This window comes from Leuresthes tenuis, unplaced genomic scaffold, assembly GCF_036924035.1.
Source record: "Leuresthes tenuis unplaced genomic scaffold, fLeuTen1.0.hap1 SCAF_1, whole genome shotgun sequence".
Classification (NCBI taxonomy): Eukaryota; Metazoa; Chordata; class Actinopteri; order Atheriniformes; family Atherinopsidae; genus Leuresthes; species Leuresthes tenuis.
Window position 1 is genome coordinate 42149031 of NW_027325355.1, and position 19312 is coordinate 42168342.

The 19312-nt window shown below is 46.8% G+C and overlaps 47 pseudogenes; all 47 read right to left on the minus strand.

Moving 5' to 3' along the window:
- Nucleotides 1-14: 14 nt before the first annotated feature.
- On the minus strand, nucleotides 15-132 carry LOC140296988 (5S ribosomal RNA; annotated as a pseudogene).
- Nucleotides 133-401: 269 nt separating this feature from the next.
- Nucleotides 402-520, minus strand: LOC140313405 (5S ribosomal RNA; annotated as a pseudogene).
- Nucleotides 521-789: 269 nt separating this feature from the next.
- Nucleotides 790-908, minus strand: LOC140288542 (5S ribosomal RNA; annotated as a pseudogene).
- A 269-nt stretch (nucleotides 909-1177) lies between these two features.
- On the minus strand, nucleotides 1178-1296 carry LOC140299637 (5S ribosomal RNA; annotated as a pseudogene).
- Nucleotides 1297-1565: 269 nt separating this feature from the next.
- On the minus strand, nucleotides 1566-1684 carry LOC140300485 (5S ribosomal RNA; annotated as a pseudogene).
- A 269-nt stretch (nucleotides 1685-1953) lies between these two features.
- On the minus strand, nucleotides 1954-2072 carry LOC140278866 (5S ribosomal RNA; annotated as a pseudogene).
- A 269-nt stretch (nucleotides 2073-2341) lies between these two features.
- LOC140278869 (5S ribosomal RNA) lies at nucleotides 2342-2460 on the minus strand (annotated as a pseudogene).
- A 269-nt stretch (nucleotides 2461-2729) lies between these two features.
- Nucleotides 2730-2848, minus strand: LOC140289106 (5S ribosomal RNA; annotated as a pseudogene).
- Nucleotides 2849-3117: 269 nt separating this feature from the next.
- Nucleotides 3118-3236, minus strand: LOC140283177 (5S ribosomal RNA; annotated as a pseudogene).
- A 269-nt stretch (nucleotides 3237-3505) lies between these two features.
- LOC140300157 (5S ribosomal RNA) lies at nucleotides 3506-3624 on the minus strand (annotated as a pseudogene).
- Nucleotides 3625-3893: 269 nt separating this feature from the next.
- Nucleotides 3894-4012, minus strand: LOC140292562 (5S ribosomal RNA; annotated as a pseudogene).
- Nucleotides 4013-4281: 269 nt separating this feature from the next.
- Nucleotides 4282-4400, minus strand: LOC140293880 (5S ribosomal RNA; annotated as a pseudogene).
- Nucleotides 4401-5056: 656 nt separating this feature from the next.
- LOC140291147 (5S ribosomal RNA) lies at nucleotides 5057-5175 on the minus strand (annotated as a pseudogene).
- Nucleotides 5176-5444: 269 nt separating this feature from the next.
- Nucleotides 5445-5563, minus strand: LOC140315272 (5S ribosomal RNA; annotated as a pseudogene).
- Nucleotides 5564-5832: 269 nt separating this feature from the next.
- LOC140292564 (5S ribosomal RNA) lies at nucleotides 5833-5951 on the minus strand (annotated as a pseudogene).
- A 269-nt stretch (nucleotides 5952-6220) lies between these two features.
- LOC140296353 (5S ribosomal RNA) lies at nucleotides 6221-6339 on the minus strand (annotated as a pseudogene).
- Nucleotides 6340-6608: 269 nt separating this feature from the next.
- On the minus strand, nucleotides 6609-6727 carry LOC140287710 (5S ribosomal RNA; annotated as a pseudogene).
- A 269-nt stretch (nucleotides 6728-6996) lies between these two features.
- On the minus strand, nucleotides 6997-7115 carry LOC140315283 (5S ribosomal RNA; annotated as a pseudogene).
- A 269-nt stretch (nucleotides 7116-7384) lies between these two features.
- Nucleotides 7385-7503, minus strand: LOC140304024 (5S ribosomal RNA; annotated as a pseudogene).
- Nucleotides 7504-7772: 269 nt separating this feature from the next.
- Nucleotides 7773-7891, minus strand: LOC140292565 (5S ribosomal RNA; annotated as a pseudogene).
- Nucleotides 7892-8163: 272 nt separating this feature from the next.
- Nucleotides 8164-8282, minus strand: LOC140299997 (5S ribosomal RNA; annotated as a pseudogene).
- A 269-nt stretch (nucleotides 8283-8551) lies between these two features.
- LOC140294920 (5S ribosomal RNA) lies at nucleotides 8552-8670 on the minus strand (annotated as a pseudogene).
- Nucleotides 8671-8939: 269 nt separating this feature from the next.
- LOC140318287 (5S ribosomal RNA) lies at nucleotides 8940-9058 on the minus strand (annotated as a pseudogene).
- A 269-nt stretch (nucleotides 9059-9327) lies between these two features.
- LOC140294921 (5S ribosomal RNA) lies at nucleotides 9328-9446 on the minus strand (annotated as a pseudogene).
- Nucleotides 9447-9715: 269 nt separating this feature from the next.
- LOC140318292 (5S ribosomal RNA) lies at nucleotides 9716-9834 on the minus strand (annotated as a pseudogene).
- Nucleotides 9835-10103: 269 nt separating this feature from the next.
- Nucleotides 10104-10222, minus strand: LOC140288904 (5S ribosomal RNA; annotated as a pseudogene).
- A 647-nt stretch (nucleotides 10223-10869) lies between these two features.
- Nucleotides 10870-10993, minus strand: LOC140270955 (5S ribosomal RNA; annotated as a pseudogene).
- A 269-nt stretch (nucleotides 10994-11262) lies between these two features.
- On the minus strand, nucleotides 11263-11380 carry LOC140287038 (5S ribosomal RNA; annotated as a pseudogene).
- A 269-nt stretch (nucleotides 11381-11649) lies between these two features.
- Nucleotides 11650-11767, minus strand: LOC140293429 (5S ribosomal RNA; annotated as a pseudogene).
- Nucleotides 11768-12036: 269 nt separating this feature from the next.
- Nucleotides 12037-12155, minus strand: LOC140297289 (5S ribosomal RNA; annotated as a pseudogene).
- Nucleotides 12156-12424: 269 nt separating this feature from the next.
- LOC140299998 (5S ribosomal RNA) lies at nucleotides 12425-12543 on the minus strand (annotated as a pseudogene).
- A 269-nt stretch (nucleotides 12544-12812) lies between these two features.
- Nucleotides 12813-12931, minus strand: LOC140294923 (5S ribosomal RNA; annotated as a pseudogene).
- Nucleotides 12932-13200: 269 nt separating this feature from the next.
- On the minus strand, nucleotides 13201-13319 carry LOC140318297 (5S ribosomal RNA; annotated as a pseudogene).
- A 269-nt stretch (nucleotides 13320-13588) lies between these two features.
- Nucleotides 13589-13707, minus strand: LOC140288905 (5S ribosomal RNA; annotated as a pseudogene).
- Nucleotides 13708-14354: 647 nt separating this feature from the next.
- Nucleotides 14355-14473, minus strand: LOC140306018 (5S ribosomal RNA; annotated as a pseudogene).
- A 269-nt stretch (nucleotides 14474-14742) lies between these two features.
- LOC140300486 (5S ribosomal RNA) lies at nucleotides 14743-14861 on the minus strand (annotated as a pseudogene).
- A 269-nt stretch (nucleotides 14862-15130) lies between these two features.
- LOC140291236 (5S ribosomal RNA) lies at nucleotides 15131-15249 on the minus strand (annotated as a pseudogene).
- Nucleotides 15250-15518: 269 nt separating this feature from the next.
- On the minus strand, nucleotides 15519-15637 carry LOC140291859 (5S ribosomal RNA; annotated as a pseudogene).
- Nucleotides 15638-15909: 272 nt separating this feature from the next.
- LOC140296989 (5S ribosomal RNA) lies at nucleotides 15910-16027 on the minus strand (annotated as a pseudogene).
- A 269-nt stretch (nucleotides 16028-16296) lies between these two features.
- On the minus strand, nucleotides 16297-16415 carry LOC140313411 (5S ribosomal RNA; annotated as a pseudogene).
- A 269-nt stretch (nucleotides 16416-16684) lies between these two features.
- Nucleotides 16685-16803, minus strand: LOC140288543 (5S ribosomal RNA; annotated as a pseudogene).
- Nucleotides 16804-17072: 269 nt separating this feature from the next.
- On the minus strand, nucleotides 17073-17191 carry LOC140299638 (5S ribosomal RNA; annotated as a pseudogene).
- A 269-nt stretch (nucleotides 17192-17460) lies between these two features.
- Nucleotides 17461-17579, minus strand: LOC140300487 (5S ribosomal RNA; annotated as a pseudogene).
- A 269-nt stretch (nucleotides 17580-17848) lies between these two features.
- LOC140278875 (5S ribosomal RNA) lies at nucleotides 17849-17967 on the minus strand (annotated as a pseudogene).
- Nucleotides 17968-18236: 269 nt separating this feature from the next.
- LOC140278882 (5S ribosomal RNA) lies at nucleotides 18237-18355 on the minus strand (annotated as a pseudogene).
- Nucleotides 18356-18624: 269 nt separating this feature from the next.
- LOC140289107 (5S ribosomal RNA) lies at nucleotides 18625-18743 on the minus strand (annotated as a pseudogene).
- Nucleotides 18744-19012: 269 nt separating this feature from the next.
- LOC140283180 (5S ribosomal RNA) lies at nucleotides 19013-19131 on the minus strand (annotated as a pseudogene).
- Nucleotides 19132-19312: the final 181 nt, after the last annotated feature.

Consider the following 19312-nt stretch of genomic DNA (forward strand, 5'->3'; position numbering starts at 1 on the left):
GAGAGAAGAGAAAAAGCTTACAGCACCTGGTATTCCCAAGCTGTCTCCCATCCAAGTACTAACCAGGTACAACCTTCTTGGTGTCCGAGATCAGACGAGGTCGGGCTTATTCAAGGTGGTGTGGCCGTAAGCAACAATGTCTCTGACAAATGTGCATTATATAGGTATTGGAATCATACGGTTCCTCTATGCAACCAGATAATTGCCGAGAAAGGCTGATGTGTAGCGGGCAAATCATCTTCTCTGATGTGATCATTCTCTGCAACCGAAACTGAGACTCTCAGATCACTTTGTGTCAGCCAACAAAGCAGCAGCAGCTGAAGATGACCAACTTCCTCATGTGTCACAGGGTGATCAGACGTTGCAACAAAAGACATGCAGGTTGTAGAGAGAAGAGAAAACGCTTACAGCACCTGGTATTCCCAAGCAGTCTCCCATCCAAGTACTAAGCAGGTTCAACCCTGCTTGGCTTCCGAGATCAGACGAGGTCGGGTATGTTCAGGGTGGTGTGGCCGTAAGCAACAATGTGTCTGACAAAAGTGCATTATATAAGTACAGGAATCATACGGTTCCTCTATGTAACCAGATAATTGCTGAGAAAGGCTGATGTGTAGTGGGCACATCTTCTTCCCTGACGTGATTATTCTCTTCAGTTGAAACTGAGACTCTCAGATCACTTCGTGTCTTCCAACAAAGCAGCAGCAGCTGAAGATGGCCAACTTCCTCATGTGTCACAGGGTGATCAGACGTTGCAAGAAAAGACATGCAGGTTGTAGAGAGAAGAGAAAACGCTTACAGCACCTGGTATTCCCAAGCAGTCTCCCATTAAAGTACTAACCAGGCCCAACCCTCCTTGGCTTCCGAGATCAGACGAGGTCGGGCTTATTCAGGGTGGTGTGGCCGTAAGGAACAATTTCTGTGACAAATGTGCATTATATAGGTACTGGAATCATACAATTCCTCTATGTAACCAGATAATTGCAGAGAAAGGCTGACTTGTTATGGGCACATCTTCTTCCCTGATGTGATCATTCTCTGCAGCTGAAACTGAGACTCTCAGATCACTTCGTGTCTGCCAACAAAGCAGCAGCAGCTGAAGATGACCAACTTCCTCATGTGTCACAGGGTGATCAGACGTTGCAACAAAAGACATGCAGGTGGTCGAGAGAAGACAAAAAGCTTACAGCTCCTGGTATTCCCAAGTGGTCTCCCATCCAAGTACTAACCAGGCCCAACCCTCCTTGGCTACCGAGATCAGACGAGGTCGGGCATGTTCAGGGTGGTGTGGCCGTAAGCAACAATGTCTGTGACAAATGTGCATTATATAGGTACTGGAATCATACGGTTCCTCTATGTAACCAGATAATTGCCGAGAAAGGCTGACTTGTAGTGGGCAAATCTTCTTCCCTCATGTGATCATTCTCTGCAGCTGAAACTGAGACTCTCAGATCACTTCGTGTCTGCCAACAAAGCAGCAGAAGCTGAAGATGACCACCTTCCTCATGTGTCACAGGGTGATCAGACGTTGCAACAAAAGACATGCAGGTGGTCGAGAGAAAAGAAAAAGCTTACAGCACCTGGTATTCCCAAGAGGTCTTCCATCCAAGTACTAACCACGCCCAACCCTCCTTGGCTTCCGAGATCAGACGAGGTCGGGTATGTTCAGGGTGGTGTGGCCGTAAGCAACAATGTCTCTGACAAATGTGCATTATATAGGTACTGGAATCATACGGTTCCTCTATGCAACCAGATCATTTCCGAGAAAGGCTGATGTGTAGTGGGCACATCTTCTTCCCTGACGTGATTATTCTCTGCAGCTGAAACTGAGACTCTCAGATCACTTTGTGTCTGCCAACAAAGCAGCAGCAGCTGAAGATGACCAACTTCCTCATGTGTCACAGGGTGATCAGACGTTGCAACAAAAGACATGGAGGTGGTAGAGAGAAGAGAATCAGCTTACAGCACCTGGTATTCCCAGATAGTCCACCATCCAAGTACTAACCAGGCCCAACCCTGCTTTTCTTCCAAGATCAGACGAGGTCAGGCATATTCAGGGTGGTGCGGCCGTAAGCAACAATAGCTGTGTCAAATGTGCATTATATAGGTACTGGAATCATACACTTCTTCTATGTAACCAGATAATTGCAGAGAAAGGCTGACTTGTAGTGGGCACATCTTCTTCCCTGACGTGATTATTCTCTGTAGCTGAAACTGAGACTCTCAGATCACTTTGTGTCTGCCAACAAAGCAGCAGCAGCTGAAGATGACCAACTTCCTCATGTGTCACAGGGTGATCAGACGTTGCAACAAAAGACATGCAGGTGGTAGAGAGAAGAGAAGAAGCTTACAGCACCTGGTATTCCCAGATAGTCCACCATCCAAGTACTAACCAGGCCCAACCCTGCTTTTCTTCCAAGATCAGACGAGGTCAGGCATATTCAGGGTGGTGCGGCCGTAAGCAACAATAGCTGTGACAAATGTGCATTATATAGGTACTGGAATCATACACTTCTTCTATGTAACCAGATAATTGCAGAGAAAGGCTGACTTGTAGTGGGCACATCTTCTTCCCTGACGTGATTATTCTCTGTAGCTGAAACTGAGACTCTCAGATCACTTTGTGTCTGCCAACAAAGCAGCAGCAGCTGAAGATGACCAACTTCCTCATGTGTCACAGGGTGATCAGACGTTGCAACAAAAGACATGCAGGTGGTAGAGAGAAGAGAAGAAGCTTACAGCACCTGGTATTCCCAAGCAGTCTCCCATCCAAGCACTAAGCAGGCTCAACCCTGCTTGGCTTCCGAGATCATACGAGGTCGGGCATGTTCAGGGTGGTGTGGCCGTAAGCAACAATGTCTCTGACAAATGTGCATTATATAGGTACTGGAAGCATACGGTTCCTCTATGCAACCAGATAATTGCCGAGAAAGGCTGATGTGTAGCGGGCATATAATCTTCTCTGATGTGATCATTCTCTTCAGCTGAAACTGAGACTCTCAGATCACTTCGTGTCTGCCAACAAAGCAGCAGAAGCTGAAGATGACCAACTTCCTCATGTGTCACAGGGTGATCAGACGTTGCAACAAAAGACATGCAGGTGGTAGAGAGAAGAGAAGAAGCTTACATCACCTGGTATTCCGAAGTGGTCTCCCATCCAAGTACTAACCAGGCCCAACCCTGCTTTTCTTCCAAGATCAGACGAGGTCAGGCATATTCAGGGTGGTGCGGCCGTAAGCAACAATAGCTGTGACAAATGTGCATTATATAGGTACTGGAATCATACACTTCTTCTATGTAACCAGATAATTGCAGAGAAAGGCTGACTTGTAGTGGGCACATCTTCTTCCCTGATGTGATTATTCTCTTCAGCTGAAACTGAGACTCTCAGATCACTTCGTGTCTGCCAACAAAGCAGCAGAAGCTGAAGATGACCAACTTCCTCATGTGTAACAGGGTGATCAGACGTTGCAACAAAAGACATGCAGGTGGTATAGAGAAGAGAAAAAGCTTACAGCACCTGGTATTCCCAAGCGGTCTCCCATTCAAGTCCTAACCAGGCCCAACCCTGCTTGGCTTCCGAGATCAGACGAGGTCGGGCTTATTCAGGGTGGTGTGGCCGTAAGCAACAATATCGGTGACAAGTGTGCATTATATAGGTACTGGGATCATACACTTCCTCTGTGTAACCAGATAATTGCCGAAAAAGGCTGACTTGTAGTGGGTTCATCTTCCTCCTTGATGTGATTATTCTCTTCAGCTGAAAATGAGACTCTCAGATCAACTCGTGTCTATCAACAAAGAAGCAGCAGCTGAAGATGACCAACTTCTTCACGTGTCACAGGGTGATCAGACGTTGCAACAAAAGACTTGCAGGTGGTAGAGAGAAGAGAAAAAGCTTACAGCACCTGGTGTTCCCAAGCTGTCTCCCATCCAAGTACTAACCAGGTACAACCCTGTTTGGCGTCCGAGATCAGACGAGGTCGGGCTTATTCAGGGTGGTGTGGCCGTAAGCAACAATGTCTCTGACAAATGTGCATTATATAGGTACTGGAATCATACGGTTCCTCTATGCAACCAGATAATTGCCGAGAAAGGCTGATGTGTAGCGGGCAAATCATCTTCTCTGATGTGATCATTCTCTGCAACTGAAACTGAGACTCTCAGATCACTTTGTGTCAGCCAACAAAGCAGCAGCAGCTGAAGATGACCAACTTCCTCATGTGTCACAGGGTGATCAGACGTTGCAACAAAAGACATGCAGGTGGTAGAGAGAAGAGAAAAAGCTTACAGCACCTGGTATTCCCAGAATGTCTACCACCCAAGTACTAACCAGGCCCAAACCTGCTTGGCTTCTGAGATCAGATGAGGTTGGGCATATTCAGGGTGGTGTGGCCGTAAGCAACCATAACTGTGACAAATGTGCATTATATAGGTACTGGAATCATACAGTTCCTCTGTGTAACCAGATAATTGCCGAAAAAGGCTGACTTGTAGTGGGTTCATCTTCATCCTTGATGTGATTATTCTCTTCAGCTGAAACTGAGACTCTCAGATCACCTCGTGTCTATCAACAAAGCAGCAGCAGCTGAAGATGACCAACTTCTTCACGTGTCACAGGGTGATCAGACGTTGCAACAAAAGACATGCAGGTGGTAGAGAGAAGAGAAAAAGCTTACAGCACCTGGTATTCCCAAGATGTCTCCCATCCAAGTACTAACCAGGTACAACCTTCTTGGTGTCCGAGATCAGGCGAGGTCGGGCTTATTCAGGGTGGTGTGGCCGTAAGCAACAATGTCTCTGACAAATGTGCATTATATAGGTACTGGAATCATACGGTTCCTCTATGCAACCAGATAATTGCCGAGAAAGGCTGATGTGTAGCGGGCAAATCATCTTCTCTGATGTGATCATTCTCTGCAACTGAAACTGAGACTCTCAGATCACTTTGTGTCAGCCAACAAAGCAGCAGCAGCTGAATATCACCAACTTCCTCATGTGTCACAGGGTGATCAGACGTTGCAACAAAAGACATGCAGGTTGTAGAGAGAAGAGAAAACGCTTACAGCACCTGGTATTCCCAAGCAGTCTCCCATCCAAGTACTAAGGAGGCTCAACCCTGCTTGGCTTCCGAGATCAGACGAGGTCGGGCATGTTCAGGGTGGTGTGGCCGTAAGCAACAATGTGTCTGACAAATGTGCATTATATAACTACAGGAATCATACGGTTCCTCTATGTAACCAGATAATTGCTGAGAAAGGCTGATGTGTAGTCGGCACATCTTCTTCCCTGACGTGATTATTCTCTTCAGTTGAAACTGAGACTCTCAGATCACTTCGTGTCTTCCAACAAAGCAGCAGCAGCTGAAGATGGCCAACTTCCTCGTGTGTCACAGGGTGATCAGACGTTGCAACAAAAGACATGCAGGTTGTAGAGAGAAGAGAAAACGCTTACAGCACCTGGTATTCCCAAGCAGTCTCCCATTAAAGTACTAACCAGGCCCAACCCTCCTTGGCTACCGAGATCAGACGAGGTCGGGCATGTTCAGGGTGGTGTGGCCGTAAGCAACAATGTCTGTGACAAATGTGCATTATATAGGTACTGGAATCATACGGTTCCTCTATGTAACCAGATAATTGCCGAGAAAGGCTGACTTGTAGTGGGCACATCTTCTTCCCTCATGTGATCATTCTCTGCAGCTGAAACTGAGACTCTCAGATCACTTCGTGTCTGCCAACAAAGCAGCAGAAGCTGAAGATGACCAACTTCCTCATGTGTCACAGGGTGATCAGACGTTGCAACAAAAGACATGCAGGTGGTTGAGAGAAGAGAAAAAGCTTACAGCACCTGGTGTTCCCAAGCTGTCTCCCATCCAAGTACTAACCAGGTACAACCCTGTTTGGCGTCCGAGATCAGACGAGGTCGGGCTTATTCAGGGTGGTGTGGCCGTAAGCAACAATGTCTCTGACAAATGTGCATTATATAGGTACTGGAATCATACGGTTCCTCTATGCAACCAGATAATTGCCGAGAAAGGCTGATGTGTAGCGGGCAAATCATCTTCTCTGATGTGATCATTCTCTGCAACTGAAACTGAGACTCTCAGATCACTTTGTGTCAGCCAACAAAGCAGCAGCAGCTGAAGATGACCAACTTCCTCATGTGTCACAGGGTGATCAGACGTTGCAACAAAAGACATGCAGGTGGTAGAGAGAAGAGAAAAAGCTTACAGCACCTGGTATTCCCAGAATGTCTACCATCCAAGTACTAACCAGGCCCAAACCTCCTTGGCTTCTGAGATCAGATGAGGTTGGGCATATTCAGGGTGGTGTGGCCGTAAGCAACCATAACTGTGACAAATGTGCATTATATAGGTACTGGAATCATACGGTTCCTCTATGCAACCAGATAATTGCCGAGAAAGGCTGATGTGTAGCGGGCAAATCATCTTCTCTGATGTGATCATTCTCTGCAACTGAAACTGAGACTCTCAGATCACTTTGTGTCAGCCAACAAAGCAGCAGCAGCTGAAGATGACCAACTTCCTCATGTGTCACAGGGTGATCAGACGTTGCAACAAAAGACATGCAGGTGGTCGAGAGAAGAGAAAAAGCTTACAGCACCTGGTATTCCCAAGAGGTCTTCCATCCAAGTACTAAGGAGGCTCAACCCTGCTTGGCTTCCGAGATCAGACGAGGTCGGGCATGTTCAGGGTGGTGTGGCCGTAAGCAACAATGTGTCTGACAAATGTGCATTATATAACTACAGGAATCATACGGTTCCTCTATGTAACCAGATAATTGCTGAGAAAGGCTGATGTGTAGTCGGCACATCTTCTTCCCTGACGTCATTATTCTCTTCAGTTGAAACTGAGACTCTCAGATCACTTCGTGTCTTCCAACAAAGCAGCAGCAGCTGAAGATGGCCAACTTCCTCGTATGTCACAGGGTGATCAGACGTTGCAACAAAAGACATGCAGGTTGTAGAGAGAAGAGAAAACGCTTACAGCACCTGGTATTCCCAAGCAGTCTCCCATTAAAGTACTAACCAGGCCCAACCCTCCTTGGCTACCGAGATCAGACGAGGTCGGGCATGTTCAGGGTGGTGTGGCCGTAAGCAACAATGTCTGTGACAAATGTGCATTATATAGGTACTGGAATCATACGGTTCCTCTATGTAACCAGATAATTGCCGAGAAAGGCTGACTTGTAGTGGGCAAATCTTCTTCCCTCATGTGATTATTCTCTGCAGCTGAAACTGAGACTCTCAGATCACTTCGTGTCTACCAACAAAGCAGCAGCAGCTGAAGATGACCAACTTCCTCATGTGTCACAGGGTGATCAGACGTTGCAACAAAAGACATGCAGGTGGTAGAGAGAAGAGAAAAAGCTTACAGCACCTGGTGTTCCCAAGAGGTCTCCCATCCAAGTACTAACCAGGTACAACCCTGTTTGGCGTCCGAGATCAGACGAGGTCGGGCATGTTCAGGGTGGTGTGGCCGTAAGCAACAATGTCTCTGACAAATGTGCATTATATAGGTACTGGAATCATACGGTTCCTCTATGTAACCAGATAATTGCCGAGAAAAGCTGATAAGTAGTGGGCACATCTTCTTCCCTGACGTGATTATTCTCTCGAGCTGAAACTGAGACTCTCAGATCACTTTGTGTCTGCCAACAAAGCAGCAGCAGCTGAAGATGACCAACTTCCTCATGTGTCACAGGGTGATCAGACGTTGCAACAAAAGACATGCAGGTGGTAGAGAGAAGAGAAAAAGCTTACAGCACCTGGTGTTCCCAAGCTGTCTCCCATCCAAGTACTAACCAGGTACAACCCTGTTTGGCGTCCGAGATCAGACGAGGTCGGGCTTATTCAGGGTGGTGTGGCCGTAAGCAACAATGTCTCTGACAAATGTGCATTATATAGGTACTGGAATCATACGGTTCCTCTATGCAACCAGATAATTGCTGAGAAAGGCTGATGTGTAGCGCGCAAATCATCTTCTCTGATGTGATCATTCTCTGCAACTGAAACTGAGACTCTCAGATCACTTTGTGTCTGCCAACAAAGCAGCAGCAGTAACTGAAGATGACCAACTTCCTCATGTGTCACAGGGTGATCAGACGTTGCAACAAAAGACATGCAGGTGGTAGAGAGAAGAGAAGAAGCTTACAGCACCTCGTATTCCCAAGCGGTCACCCATCCAAGTACTAACCAGCCCCAACCCTGCTTGGCTTCCGAGATCAGACGAGGTCGGGCATATTCAGGGTGGTGTGGCCGTAAGCGACAATTTCTGTGACAAATGTGCATTATATAGGTAATGGAGTCATACGGTTCCTCTATGTAACCAGATAATTGCCGAGAAAGGCTGATGTGTAGTGGGCACATCTTGTTCCCTGACGTGATAATTCTCTCCAGCTGAAAATGAGACTCTCAGATCACTTTGTGTCTGCCAACAAAGCAGCAGAAGCTGAAGATGACCAACTTCTTCACGTGTCACAGGGTGATCAGACGTTGCAACAAAAGACATGCAGGTGGTAGAGAGAAGAGAAAAAGCTTACAGCACCTGGTATTCCCAAGCTGTCTCCCATCCAAGTACTAAGCAGGCTCAACCCTGCTTGGCTTCCGAGATCAGACAAGGTCGGGCATGTTCAGGGTAGTGTGGCCGTAAGAAACAATGTGTCTGACAAATGTGCATTATATAAGTACAGGAATCATACGGTTCCTCTATGTAACCAGATAATTGCTGAGAAAGGCTGATGTGTAGTGGGCACATCTTCTTCCCTGACGTGATTATTCTCTTCAGCTGAAACTGAGACTCTCAGATCACTTCGTGTCTTCCAACAAAGCAGCAGCAGCTGAAGATGGCCAACTTTCTCATGTGTCACAGGGTGATCAGACGTTGCAACAAAAGACATGCAGGTTGTAGAGAGAAGAGAAAATGCTTACAGCACCTGGTATTCCCAAGCAGTCTCCCATTAAAGTACTAACCAGGCCCAACCCTCCTTGGCTTCCGAGATCAGACGAGGTCGGGCTTATTCAGGGTGGTATGGCCGTAAGGAACAATTTCTGTGACAAATGTGCATTATATAGGTACTGGAATCATACAATTCCTCTATGTAACCAGATAATTGCAGAGAAAGGCTGACTTGTTATGGGCACATCTTCTTCCCTGATGTGATTATTCTCTGCAGCTGAAACTGAGACTCTCAGATCACTTCGTGTCTGCCAACAAAGCAGCAGCAGCTGAAGATGACCAACTTCCTCATGTGTCACAGGGGGATCAGACGTTGCAACAAAAGACATGCAGGTGGTCGAGAGAAGACAAAAAGCTTACAGCACCTGGTATTCCCAAGCTGTCTCCCATCCAAGTACTAAGCAGGCTCAACCCTGCTTGGCTTCCGAGATCAGACAAGGTCGGGCATGTTCAGGGTAGTGTGGCCGTAAGAAACAATGTGTCTGACAAATGTGCATTATATAAGTACAGGAATCATACGGTTCCTCTATGTAACCAGATAATTGCTGAGAAAGGCTGATGTGTAGTGGGCACATCTTCTTCCCTGACGTGATTATTCTCTTCAGCTGAAACTGAGACTCTCAGATCACTTCGTGTCTTCCAACAAAGCAGCAGCAGCTGAAGATGGCCAACTTTCTCATGTGTCACAGGGTGATCAGACGTTGCAACAAAAGACATGCAGGTTGTAGAGAGAAGAGAAAATGCTTACAGCACCTGGTATTCCCAAGCAGTCTCCCATTAAAGTACTAACCAGGCCCAACCCTCCTTGGCTTCCGAGATCAGACGAGGTCGGGCTTATTCAGGGTGGTATGGCCGTAAGGAACAATTTCTGTGACAAATGTGCATTATATAGGTACTGGAATCATACAATTCCTCTATGTAACCAGATAATTGCAGAGAAAGGCTGACTTGTTATGGGCACATCTTCTTCCCTGATGTGATTATTCTCTGCAGCTGAAACTGAGACTCTCAGATCACTTCGTGTCTGCCAACAAAGCAGCAGCAGCTGAAGATGACCAACTTCCTCATGTGTCACAGGGGGATCAGACGTTGCAACAAAAGACATGCAGGTGGTCGAGAGAAGACAAAAAGCTTACAGCTCCTGGTATTCCCAAGCGGTCTCCCATTTAAGTACTAACCAGGCCCAACCCTCCTTGGCTTCCGAGATAAGACGAGGTCGGGCATGTTCAGGGTGGTGTGGCCGTAAGCAACAATGTCTGTGACAAATGTGCATTATATAGGTACTGGAATCATACGGTTCCTCTATGTAACCAGATAATTGCAGAGAAAAGCTGACTTGTAGTGGGCACATCTTCTTCCCTGACGTGATTATTCTCTGCAGCTGAAACTGAGACTCTCAGATCACTTCGTGTCTGCCAACAAAGCAGCAGCAGCTGAAGATGACCAACTTCCTCATGTGTCACAGGGTGATCAGACGTTGCAACAAAAGACATGCAGGTGGTAGAGAGAAGAGAAAAAGCTTAAAGCACCTGGTATTCCCAGGCAGTCTACCTTCCAAGTACTAACCAGGCCCAAACCTGCTTGGCTTCCGAGATCGTGCTTATTCAGGGTGGTGTGGCTGTAAGCAACAATATATGTGACAAATGTGCCTTATATAAGTACTGGAATCATACACTTCCTCTATGTAACCAGATAATTGCCGAGAAAGGCTGACTTGTAGTGGGCACATCTTCTTCCCTGATGTGATTATTCTCTGCAGCTGAAACTGAGACTCTCAGATCACTTTGTGTCTGCCAACAAAGCAGCAGCAGCTGAAGATGACCAACTTCCTCATGTGTCACAGGGTGATCAGACGTTGCAACAAAAGACATGCAGGTGGTAGAGAGAAGAGAAAAAGCTTACAGCACCTGGTATTCCCAAGCAGTCTCCCACCCAAGTACTAACCAGGCACAACCCCGCTTGGCTTCCGAGATCGGACGAGGTCGGGCATATTATATTCAGGGTGGTGTGGCCGTAAGCGACAATCTCTGTGACAAATGTGCATTATATAGGTACTGGAATCATACGGTTCCTCTATGTAACCAGATAATTGCAGAGAAAGGCTTATGTGTAGTGGGCACATCTTCTTCCCTGACGTGATTATTCTCTGCAGCTGAAACTGAGACTCTCAGATCACTTCGTGTCTGCCAACAAAGCAGCAGAAGCTGAAGATGACCAACTTCCTCATGTGTCACAGGGTGATCAGACGTTGCAACAAAAGACATTCAGGTGGTCCAGAGAAGAGATAAAGCTTACAGCACCTGGTATTCCCAAGTGGTCTCCCACCCAAGTACTAACCAGGCCAACCGTGCTTGGCTTCCGAGATCAGACGAGGTCAGGCATGTTCAGGGTGGTGTTGCCGTAAGCGACAATGTCTGTGACAAATGTGCATTATATAGGTACTGGAATCATACGGTTCCTCTATGTAACCAGATAATTGCCGAGAAAGGCTTATGTGTAGTGGGCACATCTTCTTCCCTGACTTGATTATTCTCTGCAGCTGAAACTGAGACTCTCAGATCACTTCGTGTCTGCAAACAAAGCAGCAGAAGCTGAAGATGACCAACTTCCTCATGTGTCACAGGGTGATCAGACGTTGCAACAAAAGACATTCAGGTGGTCCAGAGAAGAGATAAAGCTTACAGCACCTGGTATTCCCAAGCAGTCTCCCACCCAAGTACTAACCAGGCCAACCGTGCTTGGCTTCCGAGATCAGACGAGGTCAGGCATATTGAGGGTGGTGTGGCCGTAAGCAACAATGTCTGTGACAAATGTGCATTATATAGGTACTGGAATCATACAGTTCCTCTATGTAACCAGATAATTGCCGAGAAAGGCTGATGTGTAGGGGGCACATCTTCTTCCCTGACGTTATTATTCTCTTCAGTTGAAAATGAGACTCTCAGATCACTTCGTGTCTGCCAACAAAGCAGCAGAAGCTGAAGATGACAAACTTCCTCATGTGTCACAGGGTGATCAGATGTTGCAACAAAAGACATGCAGGTGGTAGAGAGAAGATAAAAAGCTTACAGCACCTGGTATTCCCAAGCAGTCTCCCATTGAAGTACGAACCAGGCCCAACCCTGCTTGGCTTCCAGGATAAGACAAGGTGGGGCTTATTCAGGGTGGTGTGGCCGTAAGCAACAATGTTTGTTACAAATGTGAATTATATAGGTACTGGAATCATACACTTCCTCTATGAAACCAGATAATTGCCGAGAAAGGCTGATGTGTAGTGGGCATATCATCTTCTCTGATGTGATCATTCTCTTCAGCTGAAACTGAGACTCTCAGATCACTTCGTGTCTGCCAACAAAGCAGCAGAAGCTGAAGATGACCAACTTCCTCATGTGTCACAGGGTGATCAGACGTTGCAACAAAAGACATGCAGGTGGTAGAGAGAAGAGAAGAAGCTTACAGCACCTCGTATTCCCAAGCGGTCACCCATCCAAGTACTAACCAGCCCCAACCCTGCTTGGCTTCCGAGATCAGACGAGGTCGGGCATATTCAGGGTGGTGTGGCCGTAAGCGACAATTTCTGTGACAAATGTGCATTATATAGGTAATGGAGTCATACGGTTCCTCTATGTAACCAGATAATTGCCGAGAAAGGCTGATGTGTAGTGGGCACATCTTGTTCCCTGACGTGATAATTCTCTCCAGCTGAAAATGAGACTCTCAGATCACTTTGTGTCTGCCAACAAAGCAGCAGAAGCTGAAGATGACCAACTTCTTCACGTGTCACAGGGTGATCAGACGTTGCAACAAAAGACATGCAGGTGGTAGAGAGAAGAGAAAAAGCTTACAGCACCTGGTATTCCCAAGCTGTCTCCCATCCAAGTACTAAGCAGGCTCAACCCTGCTTGGCTTCCGAGATCAGACAAGGTCGGGCATGTTCAGGGTAGTGTGGCCGTAAGAAACAATGTGTCTGACAAATGTGCATTATATAAGTACAGGAATCATACGGTTCCTCTATGTAACCAGATAATTGCTGAGAAAGGCTGATGTGTAGTGGGCACATCTTCTTCCCTGACGTGATTATTCTCTTCAGCTGAAACTGAGACTCTCAGATCACTTCGTGTCTTCCAACAAAGCAGCAGCAGCTGAAGATGGCCAACTTTCTCATGTGTCACAGGGTGATCAGACGTTGCAACAAAAGACATGCAGGTTGTAGAGAGAAGAGAAAATGCTTACAGCACCTGGTATTCCCAAGCAGTCTCCCATTAAAGTACTAACCAGGCCCAACCCTCCTTGGCTTCCGAGATCAGACGAGGTCGGGCTTATTCAGGGTGGTATGGCCGTAAGGAACAATTTCTGTGACAAATGTGCATTATATAGGTACTGGAATCATACAATTCCTCTATGTAACCAGATAATTGCAGAGAAAGGCTGACTTGTTATGGGCACATCTTCTTCCCTGATGTGATTATTCTCTGCAGCTGAAACTGAGACTCTCAGATCACTTCGTGTCTGCCAACAAAGCAGCAGCAGCTGAAGATGACCAACTTCCTCATGTGTCACAGGGGGATCAGACGTTGCAACAAAAGACATGCAGGTGGTCGAGAGAAGACAAAAAGCTTACAGCTCCTGGTATTCCCAAGCGGTCTCCCATTTAAGTACTAACCAGGCCCAACCCTCCTTGGCTTCCGAGATAAGACGAGGTCGGGCATGTTCAGGGTGGTGTGGCCGTAAGCAACAATGTCTGTGACAAATGTGCATTATATAGGTACTGGAATCATACGGTTCCTCTATGTAACCAGATAATTGCAGAGAAAAGCTGACTTGTAGTGGGCACATCTTCTTCCCTGACGTGATTATTCTCTGCAGCTGAAACTGAGACTCTCAGATCACTTCGTGTCTGCCAACAAAGCAGCAGCAGCTGAAGATGACCAACTTCCTCATGTGTCACAGGGTGATCAGACGTTGCAACAAAAGACATGCAGGTGGTAGAGAGAAGAGAAAAAGCTTAAAGCACCTGGTATTCCCAGGCAGTCTACCTTCCAAGTACTAACCAGGCCCAAACCTGCTTGGCTTCCGAGATCGTGCTTATTCAGGGTGGTGTGGCTGTAAGCAACAATATATGTGACAAATGTGCCTTATATAAGTACTGGAATCATACACTTCCTCTATGTAACCAGATAATTGCCGAGAAAGGCTGACTTGTAGTGGGCACATCTTCTTCCCTGATGTGATTATTCTCTGCAGCTGAAACTGAGACTCTCAGATCACTTCGTGTCTGCCAACAAAGCAGCAGCAGCTGAAGATGACCAACTTCCTCATGTGTCACAGGGTGATCAGACGTTGCAACAAAAGACATGCAGGTGGTCGAGAGAAGACAAAAAGCTTACAGCTCCTGGTATTCCCAAGCGGTCTCCCATTTAAGTACTAACCAGGCCCAACCCTCCTTGGCTACCGAGATCAGACGAGGTCGGGCATGTTCAGGGTGGTGTGGCCGTAAGCAACAATGTCTGTGACAAATGTGCATTATATAGGTACTGGAATCATACGGTTCCTCTATGTAACCAGATAATTGCCGAGAAAGGCTGACTTGTAGTGGGCAAATCTTCTTCCCTCATGTGATCATTCTCTGCAGCTGAAACTGAGACTCTCAGATCACTTCGTGTCTGCCAACAAAGCAGCAGCAGCTGAAGATGACCACCTTCCTCATGTGTCACAGGGTGATCAGACGTTGCAACAAAAGACATGCAGGTGGTCGAGAGAAGAGAAAAAGCTTACAGCACCTGGTATTCCCAAGAGGTCTTCCATCCAAGTACTAACCACGCCCAACCCTCCTTGGCTTCCGAGATCAGACGAGGTCGGGTATGTTCAGGGTGGTGTGGCCGTAAGCAACAATGTCTCTGACAAATGTGCATTATATAGGTACTGGAATCATACGGTTCCTCTATGCAACCAGATCATTTCCGAGAAAGGCTGATGTGTAGTGGGCACATCTTCTGCCCTGACGTGATTATTCTCTGCAGCTGAAACTGAGACTCTCAGATCACTTTGTGTCTGCCAACACAGCAGCAGCAGCTGAAGATGACCAACTTCCTCATGTGTCACAGGGTGATCAGACGTTGCAACAAAAGACATGCAGGTGGTAGAGAGAAGAGAATCAGCTTACAGCACCTGGTATTCCCAGATATTCTACCATCCAAGTACTAACCAGGCCCAAACCTGCTTGGCTTCCGAGATCAGACGTGGTCAGGCATATTCAGGGTGGTGTGGCCGTAAGCAACCATAACTGTGACAAATGTGCATTATATAGGTACTGGAATCATACAGTTCCTCTATGTAACCAGATAATTGCCGAGAAAAGCTGATAAGTAGTGGGCACATCTTCTTCCCTGACGTGATTATTCTCTCGAGCTGAAACTGAGACTCTCAGATCACTTTGTGTCTGCCAACAAAGCAGCAGAAGCTGAAGATGACCAACTTCCTCATGTGTCACAGGGTGATCAGACGTTGCAACAAAAGACATGCAGGTGGTACAGAGAAGAGAAAAAGCTTACAGCACCTCGTATTCCGAAGTGGTCTCCCATCCAAATACTAACGAGGCCCAAACCTGCTTTTCTTCCAAGATCAGACGAGGTCAGGTATATTCAGGGTGGTGCGGCCGTAAGCAACAATATCGGTGACAAATGTGCATTATATAGGTACTGGAATCATACACTTCCTCTGTGTAACCAGATAATTGCCGAAAAAGGCTGACTTGTAGTGGGCACATCATCTTCCTCCTTGATGTGATTATTCTCTTCAGCTGAAACTGAGACTCTCAGATCACCTCGTGTCTATCAACAAAGCAGCAGCAGCTGAAGATGACCAACTTCTTCACGTGTCACAGGGTGATCAGACGTTGCAACAAAAGACATGCAGGTGGTAGAGAGAAGAGAAAAAGCTTACAGCACCTGGTATTCCCAAGCTGTCTCCCATCCAAGTACTAACCAGGTACAACCTTCTTGGTGTCCGAGATCAGACGAGGTCGGGCTTATTCAAGGTGGTGTGGCCGTAAGCAACAATGTCTCTGACAAATGTGCATTATATAGGTATTGGAATCATACGGTTCCTCTATGCAACCAGATAATTGCCGAGAAAGGCTGATGTGTAGCGGGCAAATCATCTTCTCTGATGTGATCATTCTCTGCAACCGAAACTGAGACTCTCAGATCACTTTGTGTCAGCCAACAAAGCAGCAGCAGCTGAAGATGACCAACTTCCTCATGTGTCACAGGGTGATCAGACGTTGCAACAAAAGACATGCAGGTTGTAGAGAGAAGAGAAAACGCTTACAGCACCTGGTATTCCCAAGCAGTCTCCCATCCAAGTACTAAGCAGGTTCAACCCTGCTTGGCTTCCGAGATCAGACGAGGTCGGGTATGTTCAGGGTGGTGTGGCCGTAAGCAACAATGTGTCTGACAAAAGTGCATTATATAAGTACAGGAATCATACGGTTCCTCTATGTAACCAGATAATTGCTGAGAAAGGCTGATGTGTAGTGGGCACATCTTCTTCCCTGACGTGATTATTCTCTTCAGTTGAAACTGAGACTCTCAGATCACTTCGTGTCTTCCAACAAAGCAGCAGCAGCTGAAGATGGCCAACTTCCTCATGTGTCACAGGGTGATCAGACGTTGCAAGAAAAGACATGCAGGTTGTAGAGAGAAGAGAAAACGCTTACAGCACCTGGTATTCCCAAGCAGTCTCCCATTAAAGTACTAACCAGGCCCAACCCTCCTTGGCTTCCGAGATCAGACGAGGTCGGGCTTATTCAGGGTGGTGTGGCCGTAAGGAACAATTTCTGTGACAAATGTGCATTATATAGGTACTGGAATCATACAATTCCTCTATGTAACCAGATAATTGCAGAGAAAGGCTGACTTGTTATGGGCACATCTTCTTCCCTGATGTGATCATTCTCTGCAGCTGAAACTGAGACTCTCAGATCACTTCGTGTCTGCCAACAAAGCAGCAGCAGCTGAAGATGACCAACTTCCTCATGTGTCACAGGGTGATCAGACGTTGCAACAAAAGACATGCAGGTGGTCGAGAGAAGACAAAAAGCTTACAGCTCCTGGTATTCCCAAGTGGTCTCCCATCCAAGTACTAACCAGGCCCAACCCTCCTTGGCTACCGAGATCAGACGAGGTCGGGCATGTTCAGGGTGGTGTGGCCGTAAGCAACAATGTCTGTGACAAATGTGCATTATATAGGTACTGGAATCATACGGTTCCTCTATGTAACCAGATAATTGCCGAGAAAGGCTGACTTGTAGTGGGTTCATCTTCTTCCCTCATGTGATCATTCTCTGCAGCTGAAACTGAGACTCTCAGATCACTTCGTGTCTGCCAACAAAGCAGCAGAAGCTGAAGATGACCACCTTCCTCATGTGTCACAGGGTGATCAGACGTTGCAACAAAAGACATGCAGGTGGTCGAGAGAAAAGAAAAAGCTTACAGCACCTGGTATTCCCAAGAGGTCTTCCATCCAAGTACTAACCACGCCCAACCCTCCTTGGCTTCCGAGATCAGACGAGGTCGGGTATGTTCAGGGTGGTGTGGCCGTAAGCAACAATGTCTCTGACAAATGTGCATTATATAGGTACTGGAATCATACGGTTCCTCTATGCAACCAGATCATTTCCGAGAAAGGCTGATGTGTAGTGGGCACATCTTCTTCCCTGACGTGATTATTCTCTGCAGCTGAAACTGAGACTCTCAGATCACTTTGTGTCTGCCAACAAAGCAGCAGCAGCTGAAGATGACCAACTTCCTCATGTGTCACAGGGTGATCAGACGTTGCAACAAAAGACATGGAGGTGGTAGAGAGAAGAGAATCAGCTTACAGCACCTGGTATTCCCAGATAGTCCACCATCCAAGTACTAACCAGGCCCAACCCTGCTTTTCTTCCAAGATCAGACGAGGTCAGGCATATTCAGGGTGGTGCGGCCGTAAGCAACAATAACTGTGACAAATGTGCATTATATAGGTACTGGAATCATACACTTCTTCTATGTAACCAGATAATTGCAGAGAAAGGCTGACTTGTAGTGGGCACATCTTCTTCCCTGACGTGATTATTCTCTGTAGCTGAAACTGAGACTCTCAGATCACTTTGTGTCTGCCAACAAAGCAGCAGCAGCTGAAGATGACCAACTTCCTCATGTGTCACAGGGTGATCAGACGTTGCAACAAAAGACATGCAGGTGGTAGAGAGAAGAGAAGAAGCTTACAGCACCTGGTATTCCCAGATAGTCCACCATCCAAGTACTAACCAGGCCCAACCCTGCTTTTCTTCCAAGATCAGACGAGGTCAGGCATATTCAGGGTGGTGCGGCCGTAAGCAACAATAGCTGTGACAAATGTGCATTATATAGGTACTGGAATCATACACTTCTTCTATGTAACCAGATAATTGCAGAGAAAGGCTGACTTGTAGTGGGCACATCTTCTTCCCTGACGTGATTATTCTCTGTAGCTGAAACTGAGACTCTCAGATCACTTTGTGTCTGCCAACAAAGCAGCAGCAGCTGAAGATGACCAACTTCCTCATGTGTCACAGGGTGATCAGACGTTGCAACAAAAGACATGCAGGTGGTAGAGAGAAGAGAAGAAGCTTACAGCACCTGGTATTCCCAAGCAGTCTCCCATCCAAGCACTAAGCAGGCTCAACCCTGCTTGGCTTCCGAGATCATACGAGGTCGGGCATGTTCAGGGTGGTGTGGCCGTAAGCAACAATGTCTCTGACAAATGTGCATTATATAGGTACTGGAAGCATACGGTTCCTCTATGCAACCAGATAATTGCCGAGAAAGGCTGATGTGTAGCGGGCATATAATCTTCTCTGATGTGATCATTCTCTTCAGCTGAAACTGAGACTCTCAGATCACTTCGTGTCTGCCAACAAAGCAGCAGAAGCTGAAGATGACCAACTTCCTCATGTGTCACAGGGTGATCAGACGTTGCAACAAAAGACATGCAGGTGGTAGAGAGAAGAGAAGAAGCTTACATCACCTGGTATTCCGAAGTGGTCTCCCATCCAAGTACTAACCAGGCCCAACCCTGCTTTTCTTCCAAGATCAGACGAGGTCAGGCATATTCAGGGTGGTGCGGCCGTAAGCAACAATAACTGTGACAAATGTGCATTATATAGGTACTGGAATCATACACTTCTTCTATGTAACCAGATAATTGCAGAGAAAGGCTGACTTGTAGTGGGCACAACTTCTTCCCTGATGTGATTATTCTCTTCAGCTGAAACTGAGACTCTCAGATCACTTCGTGTCTGCCAACAAAGCAGCA